Below are 15,313 nucleotides of genomic sequence, written 5' to 3'. Positions count from 1 at the left end.
ACAGCATCATTGTGTGTTGGTGATCGAGAGGATGAGACATCGGGCATTCCATGCCCTGACTCAGCTGCTGCACTGAAAGCCCCTGCCTGCCACTGATCATAAGAGCGGACTGCTCTCTAGATATTTTTATTTAAAAACTGCATTAATTGTTTTTAATGTAATTACCTGTTTATTGTTGAACCTTCATGTGGTAGTGATTTCGTGCAAGGTTGCATAAGGCCCCTTCCCCTCATTTGGCTTCACTCTCAAACCTACACCTTGGTTTATACCTTTCCTCTTTACCATCTTGAGTTGGTCACGCCCCCCTTTCCCACTATTATCCTTCATAAACCCTCACAGAACTCTCCTAGAACATCCGACTGGCTGTCCAGGTAAACAGCAGAAAGGTTAAGGGCATCTTCCCAGTTTCAGTTTGTTAGTGCCTCGAAGGCAAGAAACCCCGCTTCTTCTTCTTCCTGTCTGTCTTCCTGTCATCTCCTCTACGTGATTTCCTCTCCCTCATTTGAACTAACCTAATGATCTTTTTCCTTCCCAACTTAACCCTAGTACTAACGCTATTAGTCCCCTGAAGCCCCCGAAAAAAAACTTTATTACTGCCACCTGGTCGCTCGTGAATTGACTCCCTTCTGTAGCTAGGGTGTAAGATTGCAGCCGTTGCATTTTCGGTCCTTTAACATCTACATTTCTTTTACATTTCCTTTTACATTAGTAGTTATCTCTTAACACTATCTTGCCAAAACACCATTTTTGTATTATTATTTTTAGTTGAAAAAGGAACTTTATTGATATAATATAAAACATCTCAATAAAGTACAGAAATAGGAAATACAATCTTAAATTTATAATCTATTAAGGTCATATGGGAAAGGAGGGGAAGAGAAAAAGAGAGGAAGGAAATGACATGCATGTTGTATTAAATTTCAACATAACCACTTATATACTTAATACCTACTGTATTGCGTAATAAAAATGTGCATGGAAAATACATAGGGGCCTATTAGGATGGCACACCCTAGCGGTGCTGGGACCGGCCGCCAGTGGTGCGGCCGCCCCGCACCGGTGATTAGGATGCCACCGCCACCGTGGCAGTGGCATCCTCTATTCCCAGCATTGTGGCAGGCGGTGCTCACAGCACCACCCACCACAATGCTGGGAATGCATTGTGTGCATTGGCATGCACAAGGTGAGAGGCACCACGCGGTGCCTGCCACCTTGTCTGTGCCAATGCAGTGTACTCCCCATGACTGCCCCAACCTCCCAAAATCCAGGGGGCCCGCAACGGGCCCCCAACTGAGGCAACCGCATGCCTTTCTGCCGCCACGGAAAGGCTGCTTCCCGCTGCCATCCTAATATAGATGGCGGTGTCTAGCAGACACCGCCACCATATCAGGCCCCTTTTCCGCCCGGCGGAAAACCGGCGGACGATCTTTCCCTCCGCCTGGGTCCCCTCCGCCATACTAATATGGCGGGGGGAAATGGGTGGCGGGTGGGGTATGATGTAGGGCGGATCGCCACCGCCCGCATGGCGGTGGCAATCCGCCCTACATCATAATAGACCGCATAGTATTGATATAAAAAACAGATATATAAACAACTAAAATGAAATCATGGAGGTTTAGGCACTTCTTCAACTCGGAGATTATGGACTCGTGCTTAATTTGCAGATACATCCAGAAAATGAGTAATAGGTGACCATAGGTATTCTCATTTCATTGCAAGGGAAACAGGGTGGACATACGCTCTATCTAGCCTGTGGTTATAAGAAACCCCATACCACTAGGCTTGATAAGAAATATTGGTAGCACTCTCCAGGCCCTAGTAATTTGTCGGTAGGCAACTGCGAGAAGTAGGTCTATAATATGGAAATTGATCGAATGTGATTCCTATTCAGAAGATACACTACCTAGAAATATATTAACAAAAGTGAAAGGGATTTGTGTGTGAAAGATATTATTGATTTGTCTCCAAACTTGTTTCCAGAAGTTGTGAAATTGGGAGCAAATAAAAAGCACGTGGTGTAAGTCAGCCGGGAAGTATTACAGGACCAACACGAGGGAGAGAGCAGGGTTTATTTTATGTAATGAAACAGGAGTCAATAAAAGTCTGTTATAAATATAAATTAAAGTTTGGGTATTATTAGCAGCCCTGGAAGACTTCCTAATTTTAATCCAGACCTTATTCCGGGTAGGATTATAGAAAGACGATTGGAGATCAGACTCCCATGAGCGTTCCACCTCGGCTTTATCTAAAAAAATGGAGTAGAGGATAAATGTTTATAAAGTTGAGATGCGGTTGGGGAAAGAGATAAGACGGAAATGACGGTAGGAGGCAAAGATGATAAGGTAGTGCTAAGTGCTATGTTATTGTAGGTTGATTGAATTAATGAGGTTAAAGATGCATATTTATTATTTTTTTTTTTTTTTTTAAAGAAACCTTTATTACACAATAAAATACATACAAGGGCCTACAACCACCAAGGCCGACCGCTACAGAGCCCGAGGGCCCGCAATGCAACGCCACATATTCAAATGAACCAGAAGCGAAGCTCCCGGCAGTTCGTGAACACATGCAACAGGCCGTGGCCATAGGCCAAGAGCAATCGGAAAAAACAGTTTCATTTTCTATTAAATGCAAAACACACTCAAGGCAATGAGAGTCCGAAATAGCAGCGTGCGCTTCCCAGGACGGGGGACAACGTACAGTATCAGAAGCAGTTCTTGACAGGAAGTAGCAGCGGGGGGCAATGGGAAGACAAAACATGGAACACACTTCACACAATCCTGCAGAATGCGTGGCTAGGGGGACAAAGCAATATCGACCTCTAACGGCAGAGGCGGGGTGCAGATATGTCCACGATATGAATTCCATGGACCCCATACCTTCGTCCACTTCCCAGGCTTGCCTCTCGCCACATACACCGTCTTTTCCCTAAACATACACCAGTCCATATTCTCCTTCCATACCGCGATCGTGGGCGGCCTCGTGGAGCCCCACAGCGGTGCTATGTTACGCTTAGCCACCATGTACCCCAGAGTCACCCACTGCGTCTGTGCCACATTATAGTCATTCGGTTCCCAGACATTCAACAAACACCTCCTAGCCTCTGGCAACAGAGCAACGTGCGTGACCTCCTCCATTACGGCGTGGATACCGTTCCAAAATCGCACAACCTCCAAACATTCCCATAGGATATGAAGAAAGGTGCCCGACAGGCCACATCCACGCTTACACATTCCATCCCTCAAGTAACCCATACGTAGCAAACCGGGCCCCGGGACATACACTCTATGGAGGATCTTCAGCTCTACAAATCGTAAGCGGGCCGGGATCGCCACCTCTTTCGGGGAGGCCACCGCCGATACCCAGTCCTCATCGTCCAGTTCCAAGCCGTCGCCCGTCCATGCCTCCCGGAGACGGATCAGCAAGTCCGCGCGATCATTAATAAGTTTTTTGTAGATCAGAGAGATAGTGCTGTCAGGCACATAGCCATCCAACACTCTATCCTACAGCGGGGAATATTCGGGGATAGCAGCAGCGTCCGGGAAGACGGAACACAGCGCATGGTAGACTTGTGCATACCGGAAGTACTCTCTATCATTTAATTTGTATTCTGTTTTAAGCATTTCAAACGTTTTGAAAGACCCCTTTGCCCAATGATCACCCACCTTACATATACCAATCATATCCCATTTCTCAAAGCCTTTCGTTTTCCACAAACAACCCAGCCGCCCGGAGGCATACAACGGCGTCGCCCGAGTCAAGCGATCCCTCCACCCCATCGCAGCACTCGCCGCATGCCACACACGTACCGTGACCTGCGTGGGTCCTGTCAACCGCGCATCAGGGGTCACCGAATACAGCGCCCTATTATAATCCCCACCCGGGAGCAGTAATTTATCCATCTCGAAGGCCGGATTTAAGGCAGGACCGTATATCCCGTGGTTCACCGCCGCCAATTGAGACGCCCAATAGTATCTTTTAATATCGGGGAGGGCGACCCCCCCCATCGTACCAAGGGAGCGTCAACTTGGCGAGAGCGATCCGCGGCCGCCCGTCCCAAAACAGTTGGCGCTGAAGACCCTCCACCTCACGAAAATAACGGGCTGGCACGACATCTAGAGTATTTTGCAAAGCGTACAAGAAGCGAGGTAGCGACATCATTTTAAACAATGCCGCCCGTCCGAGCGGCGAGAGCGGCAGTCGTCGCCACCTCGCGACATCGGCCTTCAATCGCTGGAGGGGAGGGAGAAGGTTTCCCTCATAGCGGACCGCGGGATCCAGAGAGATAAAGATTCCCAAATATTTGAACCCCAGTGTAGCAATCTGGATAGGGCAATCCCGCGGTAGGAGGGGGGCCTCGCCCGAGAGGACGTAAACACATGACTTGGCCCAGTTGATAACCAGGCCAGAGTTGCGACCAAAGGAATTCAATACATCCACCAATACAATTAGCGACTGTCGGGGAGAGGTAAGATAGAGAAGGATGTAATCAGCGTAAAGGGAGACACGGTCCTCAAACTCCGGCGTCCATCTAATACCCCGCAGCGACGGCTCCCAATGCAACCAAGCGGCGAGAGGCTCCAAAGAAAGTGCAAAAAGAAGGGGTGATAACGGACAACCCTGCCGCGTACCTCTCCCCAGTGCGAAGGGAGCCGACACCCTACCATTCACCACAACCTGAGCCAATGGGTCAGCATACAGTAATTTTACCCAACCAATAAACTCAGGGCCGAACCCGAATTTCGCCAACACGGCCCAAATATACGGCCACTCCAAAGTGTCGAACGCCATAGTAGCATCTAAAGATGCCAAGATGGCCGGCTCACTTATAAACTCCGCTCTAGCAAGCACGCCGTGCAACCGCCTCAAATTCAGGGCAGTATTCCGATGGGGTATAAAACCAGACTGATCCTGATGAATCAGGTCGCCCACGACCCGAACCAGCCGATTAGCCAATACCTTAGCCAGGATTTTGGGTTCTGCGTTCAACAGCGAAATGGGCCTATAGGAGGCGCAGCGATCTCGCGGCTTCCCCTCTTTGTGTATCACAACTATGGTGGCGAGACGTTGGTCAGGGGGAAGGAAACCCGCCGCACGTGCCGCGAAAAACATGTCCCGAAAATACGGCGCTATCTTATCTGGACGCAACTTATATAGTTCAATGGGAAGCCCATTAGGACCCACAGCCTTACCAGACGCGATCGAGCGAGTGGCCAAAGCGATCTCATCTGACGACAACTTCGCCTCCATCAGTATTGCATCAGCCTCCGATAGGGTTGGCAGTGCGATGTCTCTAAGCAACAGATGAGAATCCTCCTCCGAACGCACAGAAACCGGAGAGTATACCCCGCGGAAATAATCCACGAAGCAGTCAACAATCTCCACGGGGTCAGTCACACGCACTCCATCCATTCTCTCCACCACGGGCACCACCCTGCTCGCTCTCTCCTTCTTATCCAACCAAGCAATCAACTTTCCGGCCTTATCCCCCACATCATACAGTCGTCCTTGCTGCTCTCTACTCATCCCTTTAGCGGCATCCGTGACTAACGCTCTATAATCTGATTGTTTGAGGCTGAGAACGTGCAATTTCTCTTCAGTGACCTCCCGCTCCAAGTCCTCCTCCATTTCAGCTATTTCAGTTTCCAGGCGAACCACCTCTGCTCTCCCGCACTTCTTAACATGGGAGATAAGTGACAAGGCCTGCCCCCTGACCACCACTTTATACCCCTCCCATAGGGAGACAGCCGACGACACCGACCCCACATTATCGTTGAAGTAGTGATCGGTGGACTTGACCATCTCCTCTCGGATCTTAGGGTTACGTAAATACCAGGGGTTAATGGGCACTACTCTCCCCTCTGCCTCAGGGACAACCTTCAATTGCAACCATATAGGGGAATGGTCAGAAATACCTCGGGCCAAATGACGCCCCTCCCCAATCATCCCAGCGTGGGTCGCCGACATAAGCATGTAATCGAGTCTCGGGAGACTCCCATGGGCCCCCGAGTGAAAGGTGTACTGCGCCTGTCCCGGGTGCATCAATCTCCAGCAATCTACAAGCCCCAAAGTGTCCAGAAAGCCACCCAACCAGGCCTGAGCCCTAGGGAGATCCCTGGGGGGGGCGACGGTCCTCCAACCCGGATACAACAGCGTTAAAGTCACCCCCCAACACCAGAACCCCCCCAGGGAGTTCTAGGACCAGACGCCCCAAATCAGCAAATGTAGCCGTGTGTAACCCCGGAGGCACATAAACAGCAACGAGCGAAACAGTCCTACCCTCCCATCTCCCCACCAGTGCCACATAACGCCCCCTATCATCGTGAAGCACCTCGTCCACCTCCAGTGGGAGAGAGGCCCTAACCAAAATGCCCACTCCCCTCGAGCCAGAAGTGAAACCAGAGTGAGCAGCAAGGCGATAGCCCCTCCTATTTAGGGCATGGAAGGAGAAAAAGATGCATATTTAGATGCACACAGAATAGATAAACAAAATTGTGCTTGAGCAACTGTAAAAGGTATACACGCATTATCCTGATAAAGTTGATGTACCCAGTGAAGCCCTTTGACATGCCAATCCCTTCAAAAAATAACTAGTATTGATTTTAAAATGTTTATTATACCATAGTGAAGATTGCAAAAAGTGATCTTTAGGAGAAAGATAAATGGTAAGTAAAAGTTGGAGAATTCTGAAGCTGTTGTTAAAAATGGGAAGAGAAAGTAACAAAGGACGGTGTAAAAAAGATATAAATTCTTGGAAGGAGAAAGGATGAAGAAAATGTCTTTCAATGTAAGTCAATAACGGTAATGATGAATCTTCATTGTTATCTTGGAGTAATAGAGAGGCTTGTTTAAGAAAGAACGCAATTTGATAGGTTTGGAAATCTGGGAAATTGACACCGCCCAACTGTTTTGGCCGTTTACATTTATGTAAAGACATATGAGGTTTCTTATTATTCCATTTAAATTTTGATAGGGTAGAATAAATTATTTTAAAATGTGATTTTGGAATATTTATTGGAATATTATAGAGATAAAAAAGTACTATAGGGACCAACATCATTTTGATTGTGTCGAGGCGGCCCCACCAAGATAAAACAAGCATTGGCATAGCCAATAGGTCTCGCCTTTGGGACCTTATAAGTGTTTAGCCATGCAACAGTTGCATAACTAAATACTTATAAGGTCCCAAAAGCGAGACCTATTGGCTATGCCAAGCGAAAGTGATCGCAATCAAATATCAAAGCGGCCGCGAAAGTGAAATTAATCGTGGTCAAGCGCGGCGCGCGCGCGCCCGCGCACATGCACTGTAGCTCTAGGCTGGGCTGGTAGCACTTTTTGGAGCCCTCTCAAAAAGTCTCGCCAGACCAGCGCATGCGCTGGGTCAGGCAAGACCTAAACATGGGGTTCCATCTGGAAATGGCATTTTTCAAGAGTGTCTGTAACTCTTTTAAATTTATTACCATGGACTCTTGAATGGAAGATTTGAACCATAAACCCAAGTATTTGAAAACCTGAAGAGACGTAACAGAAAATAACAGAAAATATGCATGAAGGAAATACCGCACCTAATAAAAGAGAAAAACATGACAGGTAAGTATAGCATAGGGAAATCCGAGAAACTTAAGTAAACGGGAACAAGGACAATATAATTTGAACAACAGAGCCCAATAGACCAATAACAGCACAAGATTAAAAAGTAGCATGTCTGGACACATCCATATCTTCTTCTCTGTACTGCTCCAAGAATCATTGTAGTAAAGCAGGATCTTCATAAGTTGTAGTTCTATTCTTATATGTCACTTTGAAGAGACAGTGATGAAAGAGACCAAATCTGGCATTGAGAGTACGAAGTGCTAGCCTCATATCTAGGAATTTCTTCCTTCGATTCGCTGTTTCTTTGGCATAATCCTGCGCAAAAAAGAGATTAGAGCCTTGCCATGAAATACTACGACCTTTTGAGTTTAGCTGCTTTTAACATCTTCATTAAATCTGTGTATTCTAAGAAGTACATAATTACTATTTGAGGTTTGGCTGAAGAGGCTGCCATGGTTGGAGTACGACCCAAATGATGCGCTCTTTGAATGTTCAAATGTAAAGTAAGAGAATGAACGCGATAATGAACTGATGTGTACACTCTGTTTTTGTCATAGCAGATATTTTTAGCTATGTTTATTTTATTTTAAGAAATGGCTTTGTAAACCAATCCTTTTTCCATAGGGAATAGTTCTTAATTGGTTAAGACCACAAAGGATTGCCTGGATGTCTCCTGATGGCCTGGTTTCAAAAGTTTCATATTACTTTAAGCTCAGGTTTTTTCTTCGTGTTGAGCCTAAAAGAGTTACATGGTTGTTGCTATTGACATATATACTGTGCCATGATTCCTCAGTGGAATATTTTACTTTAGGATGTATGTTTGTTCTTTAAAAGGGTGCATGTTGGGGGCAGCAATAAAGGATTTATGCATAATGATAATCTCTGTTGTCTTTATTGAAATCAGTATTCGTTTAGCATGTTAGAGAATCGTTGTTCAAGCTGAAGAACAACACTAGGTTGCATTTCAACGTGAGCTGTGGATATCTAAAGTCCAAACAAGGGTGTTTTGAGGACATGCCGGAGGTATCAGAGGGCAGACTCAGGGACTCTGGAATTGGCTGTGTCAGTGTTAAGACCAATTATGGGTAATTGAAGCCAGGCTGAAAGTCTCTTAGGGGCAAACACGAGAGATATCTGAGGGACACCAGTGTTCTCTAAGGAGCCATGGGAGCGTTTAAGGACTTGGTGATGGTAGGAACAGATTCAGAGTTTCTGAGAGCATGCTCGTGTTCTAAGAGCATGCTGGAGGTTTCTGTGGGCACATCAAGGTCTGTGAGAGTTTGCCTGTGGTCTTTAAATACCAGATGGTGGTGTTTGCAGGGACAGCTGGGTGAGTCTAAGAGCCAAATAAAGATGTCTATTTTAGGGGCTTACAACTGTGTTTTAAGGGACAACTCAGGTGTCTAGTAGCTGGCTCAAGGTTCCTGAAGGACTGTGGAGAATGTTTGATGGTAAATGAGGTTTTCTCAGAGGCATGTGGGAGGATCTACTGGCCAGCTGGAGGTGTCTTTAAGGGAAGACAAAAGGTGTCTAATGACAGCTGTGGCTTTTTGAAGACTGGCTAAGGGCCAGCTAGTTGTGTCTGAAGTTAGCTTGAGAAGCACAGATAGTCAGTCGGGTGTTTGAGGGCCACCCGTAAGATTCTGAGACATTTTGACGGTCTTTCAGATCCTGCTGAAGGTGTCTACAGACCATATGAAGATCTCTATGGATTGGCTAAGGGAATTTAGGACCACCTAGGGGTGACTTGAGGTCACGCTCAGGGCGTCTGAGAGTGTGATGATATTTTGTAGGGCCTCACCATAAGGACCAGGCCTGTTAACAGCTTTGAGTGACCGAGGACAAGGTGGAGGTATCTAATGATGTGCTGATGGTCTCTGGCAATTGACTTGGGGTGTCAAAGGCAGAAGAAGTGGGGGTGCTTATTCAATTGTTGTAGGTAGTGTAAGGCACTCTGAGGATCTCTGTTTTGTGTAAGAACCAACGGGTATAGTTGAATGTTAGCAGAGGACTGAGTAGGGGTATCTATTGATAAACTGTGCTGTTATGCTGCCGTTTGTTGATTTCTGAGGACCAGCTGGGAGTGTCTGAAGATATGCTGAGAGTTTCTGAGAGACATCTGGTGGTGTCTAATGACTAGCTGGGGATGTTTGAACGTGGATTGAGATCTGGAAAAAGTAGATGATGTCCAAATAGATGTTTGAAGACCTGCTGAACCTTTAGGTTTAGGACTAAAGTATCTGTGGTGGGCCAGAATTGTTTGAGAGTTAACCGTCAGAAAGCAGACAAGAGTTCTCTAGCGTATGGCTGAGGGATCTCCGAAGGACTACTGGGAATGTCAGAGTACATGCCAAGGATGTTGAAGGAACAGCACAGTGTGTTTGATAGGCAGCTTTGGGCCACTTCACAGGCATGGGGGTCTATGAAAGTCTTAGTTCTATGATTAATTTCCAGATGAACCCAAAGACCATAAAGGACCACGAGGCAAATATCTATGTCACCAAAGATCATAAGACTCCCACACCACGACTGGACGAAGTCAAAGGAAGCTCCCACTCACAAAGTTGTCTCAGTGGCAGAGCTTCATTGAGGTCAAGTCTTTTGAATACGTTGAAGAAGATGCACAAAATGTCTAAGTGGGAATCAGCCCCTTCCCCCACTGTTGATCTCCAAATAGGGAGAGAGGGTGTCAACGTGCCACTCTGTCTCCCTCCCGAACTCCTGAAGAGGCAATTCTGTTCCTGGTTCCGATGCAACCTGAGTTTCCAGTTCTGACAGCGAGGATACAGTAGATCAAGGCCTAAAGGGAAGCCATGCTACACATATTTGATGTGCGTCTGGTTCCCTCTGGCATGCCTTCACGCCCCAAGGATCTGCAGAGGCCTCCACTGGAGTTCTGCCATTGGGTTTGCCCTTTGCACTGTTTGTGCCTCTTGATCCCACTTTGGGTTACACACCAGCTTCAGTGCAGACTTTCGTTGAGCCGCCAGTCCCTGTACTTGTTCCTTAACATTGATGCCTGTGCCCATGCCACTGGCGCCAGAAGAGTATCCCCTACCTATAGTGGTTGTTGACTGTGAGATGACCTTGTCGCAACCTTGATCAAGGTCACGTTCTGATCCCACTGGCGAGCAGCCAATAGCCAACCGGTCTGACTCTGAAATATTTGCCTTAACTACACAGCAGGCTCGTACATACATCAGCTCTTTGGCTCTGTTTCTGACAAAAATGACTGTGACGAAGGGAAGGGACAAGTTTTTCCCACATTTTTTACACAGATTTACAGGGTGCCAGTGGTCTGTACACCTCCCCAGACACTAGACTTGTCTCTTCCCCTGGCCCTGCCACAGAGGAGAGTGCTTCTTTTGTCATAGTTATGCAACAGACAGTGGAGGTCCTTGATGTGCAGCTTCCCACCATGAAACTAAAGAACAGCGTCCTCACAGAGGTTCTCCAGCCTTGCCAGGCACCTGCTGAACCTCTCCTACCATTTAACATGGCCCCTACTGATACCCTCTTGGGCAAAACCATGCTCTGGACCCACAGAGAATCAGTAGGTAGCTCTTCGTCACAGGCCAACACTGGGTGATCCTGACTTCCTGACTCAACATTCAGCACCGGAGAGTCCGGGGGCACAGATGTCCACCAGCAAAGTGAAGCCTAACGCCTTTCCCATGACCTCCCATGACTATGAATCCAAAACCATTAAGACCTTTGAAAAATGCGTGTTCTCTTCTAAAAGCCTTTCCTTATGATCTGTCAATGTGAGCTGCTTCCCGCGTCATTACAGCATGCTTTGTGAGAAATGGTAGGTCAAATCCTACCAGTATTTCCAGAGGACCAACAGGCGTCTTTAGCCCAAACTATACAGAAAAGCCGGAATGCAGCAAAATTGGCTATTTGGTGTGGCCTGGACACAACTGATTGCTTGGGTCCGGCAATGGGTACTAGTGTCATGTTTCAGCGCCACACCTGATTGAGTTCTGTGGACTTCTTAGGGGATGTCTAGGCATCCTTAATGGAAATGCCATTAGGCGGCTCTCAACTCTTCGGTGTAACAGCGGATAAGCCATTAAATGCTTTAAAGAAAGTCATGCTACAGTGCATTCCTATGGGCTGTCTGCCCCAAGCAGGCACCTTCCTCAACAGTTTAGCCCCTTTTATGGATATACCAGCAGTTTTCAATATCTCCAGCGCAAGACCCCACCACCAGCACAACACCTTTCTCAGCCATTTTGTGGCAGAGACCAAGGCTCCAACCAGAGCGTTCATGCCATCAGGGACAATGTACTGCTTTGTACCACACACTTTAGTGATTCCCTTTTGACATACACTCACCCTGTACGAGGCAGGATCAGAGATTTCCGCCGAAGGTGCTGAGACATCACTTCAGATGCATGGGTCCTTCAAATTGTCTAACAACTCCACCCCTACCCACTTCTTCCTAACATGCTGCACTTTCCATCCCCATCAGCACGGCTAATGGAGAAGTACATGTTCATTTTGCAGCAGGAAGTACAGGCCCTTTTGGCCAAAGGAGCGATAGAGATGGTTCCGGCCTTGGAAGTAGGAACTAGATATTACTCCTGCTACTTCCTTGTGCCGAAGATGGACATAGGCCTTCATTCTATTTTAAATCTCTGCCCTTTGAATCCCTGCCTGAGGGAGGGCAAATTCAAGATGCTCACACTGGCCCAGGCCTTATCTGCCCTGGATCCTGGAGACTGAGTGATAGCGTTGGACCTGCAGGATGCGTATATTCATATTCTTGTGATGCACTGCCTTAGGTGTTATCTGTGGTTCACAGTAGGCCGGGAGCATTTTCAATTTGCAATGCTCCATTTTGGCCTTACCAGTGGCTCTCGGCTGTTCACAAAAGTCTTGGTGGTGGTTGTAACGCCCCGTTGAAGGTTGGATGAGCCACTCTTCCCCTACCGCGACAACTGGCTGTTAAAGGCGGGTTCAATATAGGCAGTCTTAACCACCTTTGGACGAAGGTCGAACCTTCTAACATTGTTCTGGTTCACTATCAACGCTCCAAAGTCACAACTGACTCCTTTGCAGACACTCCCATTCATTGTAGTCAGATTGGATATGGGCCAGTTGCGTTCATTCCTTCTGGAGCATTGAGTCCAGAACATTCAGGCTATGATACTGATGTTTCAGACTCTTTCATGGATCTCAGTGAGGATGGTATTGAGGCTGCTGGGACTGTTGGCCTCCTGCATTCTACTAGTCAAACACACAGGATGGCACATGCAGACTCTGCAGTGGGATCTGAAGTCTAAACAGGCACAGCACCAGGGGAACGTCTCGGATTCTATCCAGGTTTCGGAGGAGACTACAAAAGATCTGCAGTGTTGGCTGGCAGACCAGAATTGGGAAAGTGACAGACTCCTCTCCGTACCCCACCAAGAGCAGATGGTGGGGGCGGATGCGTCGCTACTGGGCTCTGGACACCATCGGGGAGAGATGGCGATAAGGACTCTGGTTTCCAGTGGAAAACTACTCCCACATCAATTTGTTGGTGTTGCAGGCAATTCTCTTGGAGTTTATGGACTTAATACCATCCATCAAAGGGAGGAAGGCTAGTACAGATACTCAATGATAACATCCCCACCATGTGGTATGGCAGCAAGCAGAGCAGATTAGGGCCTTGATTAAGGTATTATGTTGTGTTTCAGGAGGCTCTACACCTCCGGCAGTGGCTGCCTCCCAGGGCTTTTCTCTGACTGTGAACAATTTGGTAGGATCTCTAAATGACAGGGTGGAAATATTCAGTCACAGATGTCGGGCAGATCAAGAATGGCCACCTCCGAAAGCACAGTGGCAGCATATGTGCTAGAGTTCCCAAGAAGCCCCAACGAGAGAGGTATTCTGGCTAGAGTGGAGCGTTGGGACTACTGCATGCCTTTCTTTCTCTAACCCGCCTGGCTCAAGTTCTGAAGGTCAAGACCGACCAAGCCCAGGTCATCCTGGTGACCCATGACTGGGCCAGGAGGGTGTGGTATCCAGAACATCTGGGTTTGAGCCTCTGTGCTTTAATCAAGCTGCCACTTCGGGAGAATCTACTGTTGCACCAACTAGGCAGAATCCTTCCCCTGGGCCTTAGCAATTCGTACACCCATGTATGGAGAGTGAGCAGATGCCGCCAGTTTCCGTCGATCTTCATCTAGCAGTCAGAAGCCCATCCATGTAATGTCTGCACCCCAGGCACTAGGACAAGTTTGTGACTGGTACAGCTCCTGTCAGATTGACCTACTACAGGCTAAATTGGCTGAAGTGTTGTTTGTTCGGTCGTTGGCACAGCAAGGACTTGCATTGGGCACTATTAAAGGTTATTTTTCAACTCTTTTTGCTTTTTAAGATTGTTGGATTGGCTTTCTTTGTTTAAATCACCTGCTGTGATGATATTTTATGAAGGTTAACAGCACATGTTTCCGCCGAAGCCCTTCATGATGCCAAAGTGTGACTTGAGTTTAGTCCTCACTTTTCTAATGTTTTCCCCATTTGAGCCAATGCACAGTTGTCCACAAATTCTGTTGACCATGAAAACAGTTTTTCTGTCACCTTAACGTCAGCATGTCATATGAGTGAACTGAAGGCACTTTCTGTCCAGCCGCCCTACACCACATTTTCTCCAAACTGGTGTTGAAAACTAAAGATGCATTTCTGCCAAAAGTGGTAAAACCTCTCCATGTTCGGCAGGCTATCCCCCTTCCAACTTTCTTTGCCCAGCCGCCTCACCCTTCGAAAGAATAGGAGAGACTTGTTTGTATCCAAAGAAAGCCCTCAGAGACCATCGGGCAGATGATTAACTCTTTGTGGGCTTCTCTGGAGCAAAGAAAGGCAGGACAGTGCAGAAAATAACCATCTCTAGGTGGATAGTCCTCTGCATTAAAATCTGCTATGTGCTAGCTAAGAAGCAGCCTTCTAAAGGATTAAGGGCTCATTTCACTTGAGCAAAGGCTGGCTCGTCTGCATCAGCATACAGAGTGCTTGTCTTCGATATCTGTCAGGCTGCTATGTGGGTATCAGTGCACACGTACACAAAGAACCATTGCCTTGACAGTCGCGTCCATTGTGATAGGCATTTTGCCATTTGATCCTGCAGGACTTTTTAGTTGGCGCCATTCCACAGACCCACCACTGGATGAGGTACTGCTTTGGTATCTGTTTGGAAGGTGAGGAATCTGCAGTTAGAAGTGTTTATTCCAAGAACAAGTTACTTACCTTCAGTAATGATCTTTCTGATGGATACTCTATCTCATAGGCACTGGAAGTTGGGGTGCTGCAGCACCCCCAGAAATAATCATGACGTAGTTCAGAGGGTAAATAAGCAATAAAGATGCCTTTACGTTTTGTGTTTATCTTGTCACATTTGCCGCATTTTCAAGGACAACGCTCAAACATCAGGATATATTCTGACAAATTGCTGATTATTCAGAAAGTGGAGTGTACTTTTATTTCTGACTGCAAAGTGAGAGGATTTTGTAAAAGTGATCTAGTTGACAATCCTGAAGGGGTACAGGAAACTAAAGGGAAGACTGTAGCAGGTCAGTTTTCTTCTAACAAACAACATTTAAATATTGGGAAATGAACTATACACATATTTCAAATTCTATCAGCAATTAGGAAAGCACACATGATGCACTTGTTTATAGTTCCAAAGTTTGACGGAAATTAAGATTTTCATAGGATCAAAATAAATCAAGAAACT

The sequence above is a fragment of the Triturus cristatus genome, chromosome 10 (genome assembly GCF_964204655.1).
Source record: "Triturus cristatus chromosome 10, aTriCri1.1, whole genome shotgun sequence".
Taxonomy (NCBI): Eukaryota; Metazoa; Chordata; class Amphibia; order Caudata; family Salamandridae; genus Triturus; species Triturus cristatus.
The sequence above is the reverse complement of the archived record's forward strand: the minus strand, read 5'-3'. Positions refer to the sequence as shown.